This window comes from Mesoplodon densirostris, chromosome 1, assembly GCF_025265405.1.
Source record: "Mesoplodon densirostris isolate mMesDen1 chromosome 1, mMesDen1 primary haplotype, whole genome shotgun sequence".
In the NCBI taxonomy this organism is placed as follows: Eukaryota; Metazoa; Chordata; class Mammalia; order Artiodactyla; family Ziphiidae; genus Mesoplodon; species Mesoplodon densirostris.
In genome coordinates, this window is record NC_082661.1 from 157,859,320 (window position 1) to 157,877,227 (window position 17,908).

A 17,908-nucleotide genomic window follows, 5' to 3' on the forward strand; every position below is an offset into this window, starting at 1 on the left:
AACTTTCCATGGTCTCTGACTCAGGAATCTTGTGCCTTCTGCTGACATCCATGAAACTATGGCAGGCTAATGTGTTAGTTAAAGGTAGGCTAAGATCTCACATCATTTACAGTGCTTGAAAGGGTCTTCACACTAAGACAGCCATATGTAAACACCCATGGACTTGCAGAGATGATGATGTCACCCGATATGAGTGACCTGTGCAATTGTCAGAGTCCATCTAATCTAACACTTTTTTGGGGGGGATCATGACTGTGAGATAGAGAGAGAGAACACTAATGATTGGGAGTGGTGCATAAGCCAACAGATGCACTGGTTAAGCCTTAGAATGGAGAGACCTACTCATGCATCTTTAAGAGTCAAATTCTTCAACGTGGGCACCACAGCAGTTCTTGGACACCTGGGAAAACTGCTAATTCCTGAGCAGTAATATGCATTTCCAGGGTGTGTGATTTTCCTTGCTTTTCCATGTTTACTTATAATATGCCTCCCTGACTTAAAGTAACCAGAATGTGCCTCTGCCTTTTTTTAGCTGGAAAGAGATGAGCTTACAAAGGGTGGAAAGATGATAACCTCCCCAAGGGAAACCTGGGCCCTTAAGATAAGGATTTATCAGACACTAGGTTTAACTAAACTATGGTCCTAGTATTTCTTGTATGAAAAGATTTAGAAATCCTGAGCTGACAATCAGATATTAAATCTGCTAGCAACAGATGCTGCTAAAAAATGAATTTAAACAGCTTATCTGTGTTGGTATAACATTAGGATCATTTCAGAATAACTGATTATCATGTGCTGTGGATTTTCTACCTGTTGTGTTGCAACACCTGTTTTGAGAGTTAGAAGTGATGTCCCTGAAGACTGATTAATCAGGTAAAATGGAAGTCTCAAAAGAGGGGTTTAAGAAAGGAAAATGTTCATTATTTTATACAATTGACAGTTTTTCAGGTGCAACTTAGGCGGATTAAAAAAGAAAGAATCAAAATATGTGGATTTTATCAATAGCTCCTGTTTTGGTCATCTAGATTTTACTGGAAAATACTTACTCAGACAAAACTCTAGTACAAATTAAGAAATAATAGTCTACACCCATAGCCTCTGATTCTCTGTACTGAAGTAAACAGTGTGTTTGAGCACCTAGGGAGGAAAGCTTGCTTAGCTTTTCTTGACTAATGTTAACTCAAAATTTAGACCATATTACTATAGCTAATCACACTCAGATGGCCTTGTGTGAGACAACTTATCTGAAAGGAAAAAAACCGCATTGTCTCCCCGTCTAGCACAAAATGAATATATGATGCAGATTATTAGAATAAGATTGCCAGATCTGGTAATATTTTACTAAAATATTAGTAAGTAATTGTTGAATGTTTCCAAAAAGGTATAGATCTCTTTCTCTTTCTCTCTCTCTTTCTCACTCTCTGTCTCTTTCTGTATATGTGTATGTGAGTGTGTGTGGTGACCATATATATCCTGGATCTGAGTCTCCTAACTTTGTGTTTGATAATCACATAGATCCCTTATCCTGAGCCAAACATCATTTTCTAAAGAGTGTTCTGTGTAATACTAATTATGTTAAATGGAAAATTTGACACAAAAATTTACTTAAGTCCTCTACCTTCGTTTCCGTATTTCCATATCTGTAGAATGAAGGTAATGTCAGAAAGTTGTTATAAAGATTGTATGAGACAATATGTATTAAGTACCTGAAAAGTACCTGGCACATGGAGCTACTAATCACAGTTGTCTATTGGCGTTATTTCTCTCCCACTTTCTGCCCAAACCTTTCATTTCTGTTTTGCTCTTAGATGCAACTTTACAATATTTGGAATTCTCTCTAACCACTTTTTATAGTAAACCTCTATAACAAGTTTTCCCAGCCTTTAACACTCAGGGCTATTGTCTTGCTTTGGAAAAACAACAACAGCAATCTAAATTGAGAGTCAAAAAATGACCAATGGCTTTATTCTTCTACCTAATATCTACCCTTCTCCTAAAATCTTGATTTAAGATATCAAAAACTAATGACATCACAATTTAAGAGAAATGGAAAAATCCATGGATTTTCAGAAACGTATCTATTATATTGGAACACAATGGAAAATGTTGAGTTAAACTAACATTTGAATATTAGGTAGAAAACTTAACTCTTCTTTGTCCTTTTTCTGTCTCAGTCTTTTGAGACAGGAACTTCTCTCAACTTACCAAAAATGTCCCTACCCTCTGTTCACCTACCTTTCTAACTCTTCCTCTAAAGAAGAAAGCATTGTTAGTCTAGTCACCGGACCTCATTATATCAGTGGGCTGGGCTACCATGCCTTAAATATAGTCATCAATTCCATTTATAAGCACAACCTGGGTGTGATGACCTTCTAGAAGCTGGCTTCATCATGCCTGAGTGCTCTGTTTCAGCTTCTCTAACTGTGGTTAGTGAGTAAGCAGTCCTGCCATATACAATCATGTCATCTGCTCAGGATGTGGATTCACAGTCTGCTCTACCCCCATTCCACATTCTAGTAAATAGAAAAAAGGTTGTAAGCCAGGTTGCTGCTAGTACAAAGAGGGCTATCAATCAGCATGTTGCCAGAGCCCTAGAGCAGGGGAGCAAAGAGAAAGAAGAAAAGGAAGAATTCCATATGTGCTTCTTTCCCTCATTCTCAACCAAAGGAGGGTCTTAATACAAAGTCCTTTGATTGGAAAGGACATAGATTCATTACTCATAGAATTTCCAAATTCTGAAAAGCTAAAAGTGACCTGATCTTTACCAGTGATGAATCTGCCCCTGAGGAGATTGCCTGGAAAGGGAGAATTTCTCATAGCAGGTGGATAAGTTCATTTTAAATATAAATGTAAGGGATTTTTTTCTCCCATTTTTAGCTCCAAGAGTAACTTCCTGTGTTATTTTTTTTTCTAAAGCTTTCTTAACCAACTTCAAGGTAAAGTATAATGTTGTATTTGACCTAATTATGAGTTTCAGAGACATGAATGTTATTGAAGGCCGAACCTTAATAGCAAGTCTATTTGCATGTCACTTAAGCCAGCAATTTCTGCATTTTTAGAATTACAAAACATGCTCTCATGTTTGGCATAATTTTGAAAACTTTGCAAATGTGGCCACCCATCTTTTAAAATGTTTATCTAATTTAAAATATTATGTACTGAATTCTTTGTTTAAAATCCTTTCTTTTCCTTGTTCAAATAAAAAAATCAATTTTTGAAAGGAATACATTTTTAATAAGCATATTATTTTATTACTGTAAATGCTTTGAAAAAGGTTGAATGTCAGACAGATATTCTCAAAAAGGCCAAAAATCATATCCGAAGTTATGTCTATTTTTTTATATCTACTTTGCCAGCTTCAGTGTTTATGCCAGAAAAAAAATGATCGACACTAACATACCTTGGCAACACCTTTTCTCTTAAAAGCTTCTATAAATAACTTTAAAAAAATAGAATTTTTGCATTTAACATGGAATGACAGAACAATTTGGGGGTGGAAAATGGTCAGTTGTATCCCTAAACCATGTTGCCCTTTCCCCGCTTGAGGAAACAACAAAGGCAGTTTAACACTGATCTCTGTTAAACTTTATTTAAGAAATTAGCATCATGGACTCAATTCTGTCAGTATCCACAAAATCCACATGTTGTGATGACAACAAGAAAGGAAAGAAGATAAAGAACTCAGTCAAATACCTACTGGGATAACTCTGTATAAAGACATAGATTAAATGTGTCTCCACAGTAGTTTTTTTGAAGGTGATATGCCATCTTTTAAAAATTCCTAATCTGAAATTTCCTTTTTCACTTAACACATTTGTTACTGAGAATATTCTCTGTGCACAGCTCTATGCTGGGCACTGGGTGAGAGTGATGGAGAAATAGAGAATTGGCAATATGTTGTGCAAAAGAACATGCAACAATTTTGTAACACTGGGAAGCTACAACTGTTTGTGTCAGTTTGAGGGAAACAGAACAGAAATCCAGAGGGGAGAGAGCTCTAAATCGAGCGTAGATTGGAGCACACTAAAAATCGTCTCCCCCCTCCTATCCCTTTCCTTCCACTTTGATCCCAGCCTGCTGCTGCTCATCTTACTCTAGTTCATGATTATACATCACTTCTGTCATTTCCTCAGGGCTGCTTCCCTGGCCCTGTTCTCTCCAGTGCAGAATTAGATGCCCTTTCCAATTTCCATGTTCTTATGCTCCACAAAATACGAGACTCAAGTTTCATAAGTTTTCTGGAAACAGGTGATTTATATCACTGTTCATTTATCCTGAAAGTAAAGACTCATGTCCACTATACAGCAGGAGCTCATCAATTGGCTGGAAAAAAGTAGGAATGACTTTTGGCTGGAGTGGGACTTGAGATACACCTCAAGAGAGTGAAGTATAGAAACTTTATTGCATACTATGATGAATCTCCCTCACTTGCTCTTAGGACTATAAGATTGAATCAAATCAAAATGCTGCATAAGACCATTCAAGTAGAACTATTGAAAGATAAAAATTCTGTTTTTCTGTGGAGAAAAATTAATTACTGTCATTAAACATATACTCATGAAAACTCTAAACTGTATGTGGAATATTTCATAATTTTTTTGTTATTTGTCCTTATTAGGGTTGGTACCTATAGGTCCTTGATATTAATTATTTTGTTCAAATAAGTTATTGTAAGTAGTGTGCTCAAAGAATTTGATCTAACACATAATATTGTGGCATTCCTAACAATTCAGTTGTTTTCCAGTATTGGTAAATGTGCTGTTAGACTGGTCCACTGTTGTGTTAATGTTAAGAACGCATGCGTGCTTGGTTTAAAAACGGCTTGATCCCAGATAGGCCAGATAATTCATCACCACCAGTTATTTATGTTAACTTGTATTAGTTATGTCCATTAACTGTTTAATCCAGGAAAAGAATCAGTCAAACACATAGATTCTGACTAGCTGAGTCATCTGACATCAATGAACAATTTTTTTCCTTCTTTCCATCTCTTTCCCATTTCATTATTTAGATTTGGGTTTAGGGATGTGAATATTAGTAAAGGAACAATCAAAAGAATTCATGTGTGAAATAGTGTGTCTCTTTTATAATGATTATAAAATTGTTTTTAGAAATGAACAAGATTTAAACACCTTGCAAGATTATTACTAAGGTAACAGAAGAGCCCAAAATAAATTGCTGCAAACTAACATACACATTTCTTCTTCTTTTTTTTCATACTACTTTATCATCTACTCAGAACTACCCAATATTCAAAGTGTGAGTTGGAACAAAGAGTCATAGCTCCCCTTCAAACATACCAAAGTGTCTATTCCTCTTCAAATGATTATCATTGGCTGAACCTGTACAAGTCATAACTTAGTCTGAAGTTTGCCTTTTAATTAAAATAGTTTTAAAATAATTTTAAATAGTGGTGATAAATTATGTATTTTTGGAAGCCCACCTTCCTTGGTCATGTCTTCTAAGTAATGCATCACTAATCAATTTGTCTTTTAATTCTTTCCCTTTTGAAAAAAAGTAGATCTTGTGCCCTTCAATAGTTGCTTGAGTGAATACTCACGGTTTTGAGTTGATTCATTCTCATACTTCTAATTTTCCATTGTCATCTAAGATAGATAGGGGTCACTTGAAAAAAATGGGGAGGGTGATACAGAGGAAAACAGACTTCTAATAAAGGAAACTATTCTACTTCTTTCCCCTTTTCTTTTCTATATACTTGTTGGAATTGTTAATAAGTTGTCTTGCTCTCGATTTGAATCAGGCAAAAAGGTTTGTCAGAGAATGATCATGGAAAGATCAACACTTCTTTCTGAATTCAAATTATAGCCACATGGCAATTTTTATAGTTTCTAGGTCACATTTACATTTACCTAAATTGAGTAAATTAGGGTCACACAAAACCCTTGTGAATTAAGTGTAACTATCACCATTTTGCAGGTGACAAATATGACGGTCAGAAAGAGAGCAAATCAGTGTAGGTTGTCCAGCTAGTTATTTCTGATTGGACTTGAATTTGACTCTTCTGTCCCTGCAGTTTTTTTGTCTTTGTACTTCATTTTATTTCCTTGGTGTACCAAAGATGTGATTATAATGTAATTGCTTTGTGTATGAAATGATTTATTGGATTAACTGGATTCAGCAGGGTGCAAGCAGAAAACAACTATTTTTTCCTTTACACTTCTGTCCTGTTGATTCTCCTTCATCCATTCCTGACAATACCTTGGTAATTGCATAGTCTTCCTGCCACATTCAGGTAACTTAGATCTCAATTCCAGATATAAAACATCCTTTACCTTCAAAGATTCTGCGTTTCATTCAGTTCAAAGCTTTTTCCTTCCCCATTTTGGGCTTGCCTCCAATAGGAAGGCTGCAGCTATAGCACCGAAGAGGGAATTTAACATTAAAAAAAAATTGTTCCATGGCAAGTACATACTAAGTGTTAGAGATATTTCAGTGATCCAAATAGAGATTCTGCCCATAAGGAGCTTAAATTCAGTTTACATGTTATAGAAAATGGAAAAAGCTGAGCAGAGAGAACATAAGTACTAAGTATCATGGTGGGAGAGTGTCAGGTTGCAGAAATAAATATGTTGGTGGGTAGGCCTTGTGGAGAAATGGATATTTGATAAAGCCTTGAATAATGATAAAGAGTCGTCCATGCTAATATGTGGGTTGAGAGCCCTCTGGGCAGAGGAAATGGAGAGTGGGCCTAACACATTCAAAGCACAGTGAGGAGACCAGTGAAGGTAAAGAAGAGTGAGTGAGGTGGAGAGTAGGAGATATAAGGTCATAGAAACACAAAGAGCCAGATCATGGTAAGTTCAAGTCTTCCAACAAGCAGAAGCTGAGATAGAGTTAGGAGTGCAAGAGTTTAACAGGGGCAACATTCTATGAATCAAAAAGGAAGAGGGAGCCCCATTTATTTGTTTTTGCTTTTATTTCTTTTGCCTTAGGAAACAGATAAAAAATATTACTATGATTTTGTCAAAGAATGTTCTGCCTATATTCTTTTCTAGGAGTTTTATGATTTCAGGTTTTATATTTAGGTCTTTAATCCATTTCGAGTTATTCTTGTATATGGTATGAGGAAATGTTCTAATCTCATTCTTTTACATGTAGCTGTCCAGTTTTCCCAGCATCACTTATTGAAGGGACTGTTTTTCTCCATTGTATATTCTTGTCTCTTTTGTTGTAGATTAATTGGTCATAGGTATATGGGTTTATTTTGGGGCTGTCTATTCTGTCCCATTGATGTATGTGTCTGTTTTTGTGCCATTATGAGGCTGTTTTGATTACCATAGCTAATATAATATTATAAATCAATTATACTTCAATTTTAAGAAAAGGAAGAAGTGGGCAGAATTGGTTAGGGAAGGCCTTCAGACTGCAATGCAAATCTAATATCTGAAAGTCTGAGGAAAGGAGATAGAATTGGGCAGGGACTACCTCACTGTGATTCATATTTAACATATTCTCAGCTAAACCAGTGTTCCAGAGCGAAGATGGCCTATAAGAGGAGTCTTGCATTTGGCTGGTCTAGTTTCACTCTATATGTACATCATTGGCTGGGGACTACCTGGGAAGGGTGTGGCCTCAAATGCTGCAGCAGATACTGAAGTCCTGCAGTTAGAAACTCTCAGCTAACTATACTTCAAGCAGCTGGATGTCAGGTTATTTTTTTGAAAGGACATCTGAGCAGCACACCTTCATGTCTGCTCCAAGCCTTTAAGCCATTTTATGGTTTTGATTTTTAGTCTATCTAAGAGAAATGGGTGACTACGTAGAGGAATGCATGGTTTTGACTTAATATTGAACAGAATCACTACGGCTGTGTCAAGAATAGACTGTAATGGGCAAGGGTAGAAGCAGGGAGGAGGTTAATGCAGTAATTCATGAGTTAATACCTTGGACCAGGGCAGTGGTAGTAGAGGTGGTATGAAATGGTGATATTCTGGTTGCACAGTGTCACATAGCTGCTCACTGATGTGCTGGCTTCTTCAATACTTAATCCTTGCTCTTCTATTCTACTCCTCATCCCCAATCATTTTGTTGCCTCAGGTACTCTAGTGTTGAAGCTAAGGGACAGAAGATACGTAGGGTCAGAAAATTTTTACTTGGCTACTGGAGTAGTAATAGTAGTAGTAATCTAGTATGTAATAGTAGTGATTAGTAAGTAATAAGTAGTAATCTAGTAGTAGTAGTAATCTAGTATGGTAGGCTCTGTGGTGACAGTTATCAATGCTTATATTCTATATTTAGGGATTAAAAATTCCTGTTGTTGTTGTTGTTCTAAGATACAACTATTAGGTTCCTCTGACTATACTTTTCTAGTGGGGTCAAAAATCTCTGCTGTCTGGCTACTTATATTTTCCTCTCTGCTCTTATTTTCCTACAATCTACTCCATAACAGACTCACCCGAAGGAGGTTTTTTTGCATGGAGACCTTTCGATATAACTCTGAGGAGTTTACGTATGTCTCACAGAAAACATGACTACGTGTCACCACAAACAAAACAGTACAGCTTTCTCCCTCTGGGGTTATCTCTCTTCCTCTTCCTTTTTTTATTCTTTTCATCAGTGAGTCATGTGCCAGGCTTTGAATTTTCAACATTTCAAAAGATACAGTCCAAACTCTTCAGATGGTTCTTTCGGAGGATTCTTCACTTAAGGGGGTAAAGTGCAAAAATGGCCCCAGTTCTCTACTGTTCCTGTATTCACACTTCTTGCAACATGATTTTACAGCTCCTTTCATCAGAGGGTTGAGTCTACTTCTGCGCCCTTAAATATGGATTTAATCTGGGCTGGTAAAAGCACTGTTGGGTCAGTCCCAGTGCTAGTACTCAAAAGACCTTGCATATTTCTACTCTCCCACTTGGGACCCCTATCACCTTAGTATGGGCTAAACTGCTGGAAGATGAGAGGCCACGTGGAATCCAGATGAACTATCTCAACTGAAGTTTCACTAGGTCAGCCCTCTCTCACCTGATCAGACAGCTAAATGAAGAAGCATAAGTCCAGCCATAAGTCAGGAGACTGCCCAGTGGAATGCCGCCCCAGTAGTTGAGCCACATAATTACAAGCTAAATCATAGTTGTTATTTTAAGCCACTAAATTTTGTGGTGACTAGTTATGTGGCAAAAAAAAAATAATTGGTATGCTTGGATTCAGTTAAGGAAAGTAACCCCACCATACTATGAAGTTAAAAAAAAACACACTTCACTCTAAAATTACTCTTCTTTCTAAAGAAATATTCACTTTCCTAATCAATATTCAAGTCTTTATCTACCTTCAAGATCAGTGATAACCTAAATTAACCTGATTTTTAGTGGTTATCACTTAAATTCTCTAAGGGTGGCGTGATGTTTCCTTCTAGAATGTTCAGACATTAAATAAACATTCTCGGCATTGGAGATTCAGCCAAAAGTGAAAATAAAAAGGAAAGTCTTATTTCAGCAACTTTTTAAAAGTGCAAGGATCATGTACACTTCAGCCTTCAAGAGGTGGGATATATTAGTGGTGACATGTATGGACTTCAAAGTCCTAGTTAGAAACTGAAACCCCACTTATCTGATACCTGGACAAGTTAGTTAACTTCTTTGATGCTCAGTTTCCACATGGTAAACTTGGAATAAAATAATATCTATGTCATATGTTGTATGGAGCAAATGAGAATATCTAAAACACTTAAAATCATATTTGGATTAGCATGTGCACTCAATGAAAAGTAGATATCATTAGTATTGTGTATCACTTAGCACAGTGAAGGGTATGACAAGGGTACAATGAAAATATATTGAAAGATCCAGATGTCTGGAATTATCATGCAAATCCATGTAGCTATGTAATTCTATGTGTCTATATACCTACTACACTATTTTCATTTGCAGTCATGAGTAATTTGGGGCACCTGTGACTGGTATATGGCTTAAGAATCATTTAATATAAAAGATAAAATAACAAGTGCAGCCAAGTTTAAGAGAAATTATGTCACTTGAAATATGATTCCATCAGCTGTACCAATCTTGAGGCTCTGAGTCCTAGTTTTAAATTCTGCAAATGACTGACTGAAAGCCTCCAACAGTAATTAAAATTTTTCCATTATATCTTCTTTTCATTTACCAAAGTGCTTATATATAAAAAATCAACTTTGTGGTCATAAACTTTAATATATTAAAATATGGTAAATGAAGATTGTTAGCATCCTCATCCCTATTTATACTTGTTAGCTTGTGTTTTTGTTATGAATTATATTAATTGAATATATTAGGCTTCCTACAGGTTGATGTAATATTGATGCTGTTCTACATCACAATTTTCAGTTAATGATGCCTGCCCTCCAAAGTGATAGAAGTAATTATTTTGATAGTTACTCAAGCCAGTGTCCATAATGATAGAAGGTAAGTTAATCACTAGAGACACAGTTATGAATAATTGAATATTACTGGCGAATATCTCAGTGGTTTTAAAACATTTCTATCAGCTATCTCGTAAAATGATCCCTGCAAATACTGAATTAACAACTCAAATTTAAAAATCATGTAAAAGCTCTCTCATTAAAATAACTTGTGATTAACCAAATGTTTACTCATCCATTGTCAAGAGCTGATAAGATGCAAAAGAAATCATTTTTCAGTTATAACTCTGTCACCTACGTGTCTTTATCACGGTTAGAAAAGCATGACAAGAATGGCAGACGTTCTTTTTTCACAAAGCTTTTTTCCAGTGTGAACACTGAATGCCTCTGGTCATTATTTTCCCACAGGAATGCATTAACATAATTTCCAGTCTTATTACTGTAGGTGTGTGACAGAACCAGTGTTATCCTTGGCAGCATCTTATCATCGATTAGTCTCAGAGCTGGGTAAATGCTTCAGCAAAACATAAAAGGCACAACTGTTCAAACAAAACTTGCAAAGCTTCTAAGTGTTTCTACATATTTCTGCAAGACCTTTTTTGATTTAAATTTTGTTGAGATACAGGTTAAAACTCTTGTTATTTTGGCACTCTTTTAGATTCCTGTTCAGAGGAACTGTCTCTGTGTGCTGAGGCTTTGATATACTATGAAAATTTATGCCATCATGGTAGCACATTAGAAAACATGTGGACTGTTGTCTCACCAAACTGACGAACTGCTTCTATAGCACTTCATATTGGTTCTCTTCCAGGCCCCAGTGGCAGAGCTTAATCCATCAATACAGAGTTCATTCCATTGTCAAAAGACTCTCACCAATAGGATTGGGTTTTTTGTTTGTTTATTTAACTTACCAAGAATATGTCACTCTCTAATTTCCACTTACTGAAAATATCATCTGCCTCCTGAAACTACACCCAGAAGAAATTACATTTTGATGTCCTTCAGATATTTGAAGACAACCATCACGTTTCTTTGAATCTTTTCTTTTTCAGGCTCTATTTTACTTCTTTTTTTTCATTCCTTAGTGTAGTGTGTATAACTTTAGTGGGCAAAAATGTAATATCCTTTATTCTTCTTTAACTGCACTAAATTTCTATCAGATACTCCCCTTCTACCAAGAGGCAGAGACTTTATCTCAACCAATTCAGCATTCCCACCAGTTTCTCTACGTTCTAAGGGTCGCAAGTATTTTGAAGACCCCACACTGATGCCCAATAATACATTTTATTTCTGTAGAGCATTTGGTTCATGAATGTCAATGCTATATCCTCTTCATCTCAACTGCACATAGCCTTCAAGTCCCCTGGATTTTCTGAGGCACATTCACTCTGGTGCAAGAAAGTACAATATTTCATTTTCCATGAATCCTTCTCATAAAACATGTCCTCTTTAATTCTGTCCCAAGCCCATTTGCTTAGACTCTCAAGTATATATCTTTTATCCTTGAACTACACAAGCAATAGGAAAATTTTGGATTCTTGCTACTTTCCTGGACTCAACCCCTAAAGGAGGGATAGAGGTCCCTATGTCTAGATTCCCCAAACTTCTTCAATAGGTGCAACACATCTTCTCTTTATGTCCATCTCCTCCTCTCAGCCATAGTTTTTTTAACATAGGGTAAGTGCAATATCTTGATATTTTATTGCTGCTTACAAATCTATATTCTCTTGTATCTAAAGAATTATGTTTTCAGATTATCTGCTATATTAACACTCTCTTGCTTTAATAGAAATATCTAAGTATAGTCTACTTTGATGAATGACTAGAACCTCCAAAGCAAACATCAGGAATTAATTTCAAGCTTAATCAACTTATTACATCTACTTCTGAGCCTATAACTACATAAAGTAACATTATACCTGTTATTTTCTCCAGGTAATTATTTTATAACATTTCCTACAATGGAACTAGTCTGTTAGTTTTCCCTGTTCCCTCAATTTTCCCCGAGTCAGTTTCCTTTAAATTTTAGTTTGAACTTCTCTTTATGAGTACATGTCAAGTAGTACTTTCAATTCTCCAGAGGACCTCTTAGATTCTTGCCAAGAGTCTGTCCATCATTGCTCTATAATATATCTTGGTTTCGAAACCAAAATCCTGTCTTTTCATGTCATCAGTATAACCATCTGTTTCCCTCTAATGCTTTCTTCACTTTCAATACCATGACTTTCAATTTTATTCCCCCAATTTTTAGTGTGATACACAGAATATCTACATTCATTCAAATGAATCAGTTCAAATCAAAGCATTCATTCATTCATTCATTTTTATATTCTTATGTCTATTACATTGGAGAGGCTTGATAACCACTAAGACCTCTGAAACAAATAATTGAACATATAATTCAATTGACTGAGTGCTATGATTAAATATATAAAGACTGAGGTGGTGAGTGGTATCAAGGGAAAGAGTCTTGATAGGAGTTCGTAGCTTAGCAAAATTTGGGAACAGATAAAAATCTTTAGGCAACCATCGGGTAAGAATTACTGCAGTGAAACGTTCAAGATAGGGGGAGCAAGATGAGTAAATGCACAATTGCTTCTAGAAAAAAATAAGTTCGTCTTTGTTAACAAAGAGAAGATTTTAAAGTGAAAGTTATAAAAACTGGGGACTAGATGATAAATGTCTTTGTAGGCTGTTCTATGGTATTTGAATTTATTGTGAAGATTAGAGAGGCCTTTGAGGGATTATTAATAATGGGATATTGAGTGTCCATTATGTGTTATCTTACATACTTTTCACAGGTGTAATACGAAGGAAACGATGTTCAGCAAGGTTAGGAAACTTGTTTCAAAACCAGATGCTTCTTCCATTATGTCTCTTTGACAATGTCTAAATAAAATAGCAAGAAGAGGAATGGAAAGGGGGGCACTGTTTCAAGAAATATAAAGTCAGTAAAATGACAGGGTACTGTGGCTGAGTAACTGAAGTTAAGGGAGTTAGAATAATAAATAATGGTGACAAGTGACTGATTCTAGTGACGGAGTAGGTGGGCATACTCTTGATTAGGCAGGGAATTCAGGAGTATTCCTGGTGGAGACGATAAATTATGTTTCAGACATTTGAGTTTGAAATCCCTGAGAACTATCTGAACAGAGATGTAAATTAAGAAGCTGTCTATATGGTTTGTTGTCCAGGAATTTAAATCTAGGGTAAAAATACAGATTTAGGAGAATAAGCCCTAACTGATGATATGAGAGTTAAAAGAACTCATACAAGTTTTTAATGTGAGAACAGGAGAGAGAGAGAATTACAGACCCCAAGAAAAACTAGAATGTAAAGGATGGGTCCAAAAATATAAGCCTGGAAAGAGACCAAGAAGAAGCAACATGAGAGAGAGAGGACTAAAAACAAGTGATATTCTTGTTAGGGAAACACAGAGGTGAACAGATACTGCTGAGTGATTAGGGCAAAAAAGGACTAAAATGTGTCACTGCATTGTGCAATAAAGAGGCAAGTTTTTATTGTGATGACAGCAGGTTCTGTGGAGTGGTTGGGGACAGAAGGAAAATTTCAATACCTTGAGAAATGATCACCAGGAAAACCTCTTCTATTATAGTCTCTGGGGATGAAGACCCTGGACTTGTGTAATGTCCCAGCTCAGGTTTGAGAGGTGAGTGATATCTGAGAAAATGAGAAGAATGAGCGTATATCACTCAGAGGAAACCTGGTTGTATCAAAGAGAAGGGAATTGAATGTCTGCTTTGCATTTAAGTATGGGAGAGACTTGAGGACTTTTCTAGCCCAAGAAAGAAGAGTCAGCAGGGGGCGAATGGTTGTATACATATGTGAATGAGGAAATATTTGATTGAGTGAGGTTGCTGAGGAAAAGTGATGTGGGATCAAGAAACTAAGAATTAGAAAGCCCGACAGGCCTTGCTTGGCTTACTTCCACATTTTAGATACATTCACACTCTTGGAATGAACTGTCCAATATGGTAGCCATTGGTCCCATGTGGCTCTTGAGCACCTGAAAAGTGACTAGTCCCAATTGAGATGTACTGTGATTATAAAATACACACTAGACTTCAAAGATTTAGTATATAAAAAAGAATTTTAAATATCTGTTTAATAATTTTTATATTGAATAAATATTGAAGTGAGATTATTTTAGATAGTGTTAAATAAAATGTATTATTGAAATACATTTTACCTGTTTCTTTTTAATGTGCTGTTAGAAAATTTTAAATTGCATATGTGGCTTGCAATAAATTTCTTTTGGACAGTGCTGCTCTAGGAAGACCCTGAACCTCCAGTTAGCACCTGTGACTATCCTTTTACACAAAGCATGGACCCAGCAAGCAAGCAAAACATATATTACTCCAAAGACTAGGCCCAGAATTCCTCTTGTCAATCCTTGTTTTTGTCTTGTGAGTACTTCCTCAGAAGGTCAATCTTAACATACAAAGGTCAGGATAGAGGCCTCTTGTGTAATTTAAATCTTCTATAGCATGTAGTTCCTTCTTTTTGTCACATGTCATATTCTCTTACTGGTTCTAGTTTTCTTTTGCTCCTGAGCAGTTATTTCTGTTGCTGTCAGTATGACCTCCTTCATTTTTGTCCTTCCTTGGGGTCCTCATCTTTACTAATAATATGCTCAAGCTCTTTCCTTTCCTCTCTAGTAAAGAGATGGGTCTTTTTTAGAGCAAAGATAATTTGTCCCAGGCTCAAGTAGGAAGACAAATGGCATTCGACTTTATAAGTGATTAGATTGAATTTTTAAAGGTCTTAGGTCCCAGGTTGGTCCACCTTCCTTGGCCCATCACCATGAAAATGTCCCCTGTAAACTGCTAGGATAAGTGTCCCTTTTGCTATACCTGTTAGTCCTTGAGCCTGTGATCAAGATACTCCTGGCAATTCTTATTTGTCGTCTGTCGACATACTGTTCTCTTGCATCCTGCTGCCCCCACGCCTAGGCCCTAACACCCCTCGCAGACTTGCTGAGTGTTAGGAATTGCCAATCATTTCTATCAGCTGGGCATCATTCTCCTCCAGAAAACATAAATACAGACTGTTGACCCAAATATTCTAAATTTCTCCCTTATCACTCCTTGTCCCTTGCTGGGCCTGTTAACTGAGGTCTGGTATTGAAAAATGCTGGATTTTATCTTGTCTACTGAAAAGCTAATGAAAGTTAGGAAGATTACAAGGATATTTATATCTTTACTTCCATCACCACAGCACTCTATGTTGTATCAGTCCTGAGACTCAGTCTCAGTGCTAATTCAAAGATTTTACACATATACTCAACATCCTTTCCAGGCTCTATAAAGAGGTTAAACATTAGGTGTAAGTTTTGGCAAAGGTAGTTTTAAACTTGTGTGAAATAATTCACTTATTATAATGAAATTTTAATTAGAAACCCTCCCTAGTTCCTCTGTCACTCAATGCACCTGTTAACAATTCTCAGCCATCAAAGACAAATGATGTGTTTATTTTATTATCACTAACTGGAAGACAATATGTAGCTTTAGTTAATTTCCTCACAAAAAATTATTCTGTTGCTCCCTCTGTTTTCCTCCAGAGTTCTCCTTTATTAAATGATATTTCATTGCCAATATCCAGCTTCTATAGTTTTCTGGCATGTTCTGAAATAGAGGGGCATTTGTCTAAATGATTCTTTGCTTGTCTTATAGAATAGAAAGAAAACTTGAGGAAAACAACATTTTCCTTTCAGCTAGTTTTTAATTAGAAAGCCTTTTAGGATAGCAATTTTTCTCCTAACTAAAATTTACTATTGTGCAATTACACAGATTTCAGTTCCAGATTGTTTATGCCCTTCACTCATTTAAAAATTGATAAAAATCTATAGTGGAAATATAAAAGTTAATAATTTTCAAGAAAATCTGATTTTTACTGGTAAATGCAATAATACATATAAATTTGAAAATCCCAGAGTTTAGCAATAATTTTTCTTTTATAATTCATATATAATTGATACATAAAATTGTGGTACTTTAAGGTGTAGATCTGACCCGTTTATATGTTACAATCTGAGTACCACTGTAGCTGTAGCTAACACCTCTATCGTGTCACATATTATTATTTCTTTGTTGGGGTGAGAACATTTAAGATCTAGTCTCTTAGCAACTTCGAATTATATAATACAGTATTGGTGGCTGTAATCACTATGCTGTGCATTAGATCTCCAGAAATTATTCATCTTCTAATTGCAAGTTTGTTTTTGTTTATCCACATGTTCAACAAATTACATTCCACCTTTCTGGAGAGATCTGGTTATTTAGCTGTGAATGATTTCAGTTTTCAGACACTCTTTCTGCCTGTCATATTTTTCATAGAAAACCAATATATATGTTCCACAAACTGGGAATGCTCTATAATGCATTACCTATTGGCTGCCAACTGCAAAGAATGAAATAAGTGAAAATAGATTCCTTTAAACTTTTTATTTTATATTATAGTTGATTAACAATGTTGTGATAGTTTCAGGTGTAGAGAGGAAAGTTATTCAGTTATACGTATACATATATCTATTCTTTTTCAAATTCTTTTCCCATTTAGGTTGTTACAGAATATTCAGCAGAGTTCCCTGTGATATATAGTAGTCCTTGTTGGTTATCCATTTTAAATATAGTAGTGTGTACATGTCAATCCCAAACTCCCTAACTCTCCCTTCCCCTCACTCTTCCTCCCCCCAATCCCCGTAACCATAAGTTCGTTCTCTAAGTCTGCTTCTGTTTTGTAAATAAAATAGATTAATGCTATTAAGAATGCATCAACAAATTATTCTTCAATCGCTGCCTTTCAAGTGGAAATTGCCTCAAATGACTTTCCTACAAAAAGGCCATTGCCCCTTTCTTCTGTAGCAAACTGTGGTCAGAGTTACCACTAATTCCATTCTACTGCTATCACTGGCACATAGATTCCTGAGGGCTGCTGTGCTGTATTGTGCAAAAAACATCCTTTGTCATTCCTGATCAATAACTATAAAGAAAAATTTAAGCAAGATTTTTATACTGTTATGGTCAGTGAAGACATGGGTAGGACAAGGAGAAATTCTGTAGTGCCCATTGTTATTAAGTGATGATTATGCCTGCGCCTGTTCTGGGAATCATAATATTGCAGTCACCTCCCACTGAGAAAAGAGGGGATTCAGCTCAGTTGCCACAGAAAGTACAAAGGGATGATAAGTCTTTCAGAAGAAAATTCTTAATTGTTACAGAATGATTTATTTCCAGCCAAAATTAACTGCTGCACATGACTCCAGAAATACCACACACACACACAAAAATTCAGACATCAACAAGGCTATCTGGTTTATGTAACAAAGGAAATCTGCTGGAAACATCCATAATTTCTTGGCCCATAGACAATTCTCTAAGCCTCCCTTTGCCACCTAATGCCAAGAGTAGCATATTTTCCCATTCCTTGTTTCTGAGAGGTTGGATGTTAAGAGGAGGATAAATGTAAGTTTATTTATTTTTCAGAATTTCAGCCAAAGTCAAGAACAATGAAATAAGTTCCAATTATTCCAGA